Source organism: Dasypus novemcinctus, chromosome 14, assembly GCF_030445035.2.
Source record: "Dasypus novemcinctus isolate mDasNov1 chromosome 14, mDasNov1.1.hap2, whole genome shotgun sequence".
In the NCBI taxonomy this organism is placed as follows: domain Eukaryota; kingdom Metazoa; phylum Chordata; class Mammalia; order Cingulata; family Dasypodidae; genus Dasypus; species Dasypus novemcinctus.
The window spans coordinates 87102786-87104640 of record NC_080686.1 but is presented as its reverse complement, the minus strand read 5'-3'; the positions used below and the strand labels follow the sequence as shown (position 1 = coordinate 87104640).

The window sequence follows — 1855 nt, the reverse complement described above, 5'->3', positions numbered from 1 at the left end:
TAAGCAGAAGAGACATGTGTGACTTCAAACAGATGTTTGCAGAGCTATTGTACAGTTCCACCACAGCTTTTCTTCCTCTGCCACAAGATTGGCACGTCCCAGAGAGAGGCTGCCTTCTTTAGCCCAGATCCTGATTGAAGAAGCCACAATAAACCTTTATTGTGTAAGACACAGAGAATGGGGGAAGGGGTATTAATTTGTTACTGGAACCTAACCTAACAAAAACTGAGTAAATAGTAATGATTTTACATATTTATTACTATAATATCCATTGGACTGTATGCATTTAAATTGAAATCTAGAAGTCATCCTTAATTTCTCCCTTTTTCCTCACCTTCCACACCAAATCCTTCTTCAAGTATTATCAATTCCCAGTTCCACCCATGTCTTACTCTCTCCACAGCTGATGATTGGTCCAAGCCAACGTTGCCTTTTTCAAAGACAACCATAAAACCTTCTAACTGTCACTCTTGTGCTGTCTAGTCCATTCTCCACTCAGCAGCAAATCAGATAAAGTCCTTCACTTATTTAGGACCCTTTGGTGGGTTCCATTATACTTAGGCTAAAATCCAATTTCTTACCAGGAACCCATAAGGCCTTCATGATCTAAGACTACCTGTCTTCCTAGTCTCATCTCATCCCACTCTCCTTGTTATGCACCAACCACACTCATCCTCTTTCAGGTCCTTGAACTTGATAAGCTCTTCTCCCACCTCAGAGCCTACGTGTTGTTTCTTCTCCTGGAAGGATCTCCCTGCCATCCCACTCCCAACACCCTGTCTCAGCTGAAACATCCTCCTCAAAGAATCTTTCCTTTATTACCCCATGCAAAGTAGGATCTGGCCCCTTTCTCCCTGTCCCAACTCCATTATTGTCTATCTCAACACTTTACTTCCTTTGTGGCTCTTTTCACAATTTATAATTATTTTTCTTGTTTATTTTTTTCTTATACCTTCCCTAATAGACTATAAGTTCCATGAGCATAAGGATTATGTTGTACCTCAGAGCAGGGGTTCTTAACCAGGAGGTCCATGAGCTTGAATTCAAATTCCAAAAAGCATTTTTCTTGTGGGCATGTGTTGGTGTGGGTATGATATATTTATTAAATAATACACAGTATAGTGCGGACTTAGTAAAGGATTCATGGTTTTCACCTGACTGGCAAAGGGGTCCATGGAAGAAAAAAGATTAAGAACCCCTGCTCTAGAGCCTTTGAGCCTGACAACTGGGCCCTTAATACAATATATATGTTATATGGCCATTTCTTAGACTCTAAAAGACAAAGTAAAAAGTCAAATTGTGGGTTTTATGTCACCATGGAACAGTTGCCTTTCCTTGTTTTCAAACCCTCTGTCCTGACCAGTTGTCACCATCATTGTATCTTTTTTCTTTTTAATATGGAATGCTTCATGAATTTGAGTGTCATCCCTGCACAGGGGCCATGTTAATCTTTTCTGTATCATTCCAATTTCAGTATATGTGCTGCCAAAGCAAGCACCAACATTGAATCTTTAGCCTCCATTACAATGTCAGACTTATAGTGGGCATGGAATAAATAATGGAGCACAAACCACCATTACTCAGTTCATTTCCATTCAATAGATATTTAGGAGCACCAAGCACTCACTATGTGTCTTGCAACGGGAATGAGTAGCATTATCTACTCCACAGTGAAGAGCCACATCATTATACATATAAATAACACCTGGAATATGCTTTATGGACATCATTTCATTTAATCTTCACAACAGCCTCACACAGTATAGGACAGCAATCAAATAAGAACAGAGGTTCTAGAATCATATTCATTTTGGTCCAAATCCAGTTGGAAGAAATTCTTTAACATCTCTGTGCT

At 39.5% G+C, this 1855-nt stretch overlaps 1 non-coding gene across 1 annotated transcript; it reads right to left on the bottom strand.

Moving 5' to 3' along the window:
• Positions 1–1391: 1391 nt before the first annotated feature.
• On the bottom strand, positions 1392–1498 carry LOC111766798 (U6 spliceosomal RNA). The gene has a single exon (XR_002798764.1). It is a non-coding gene; the product is annotated as a U6 spliceosomal RNA (small nuclear RNA).
• Positions 1499–1855: the final 357 nt, after the last annotated feature.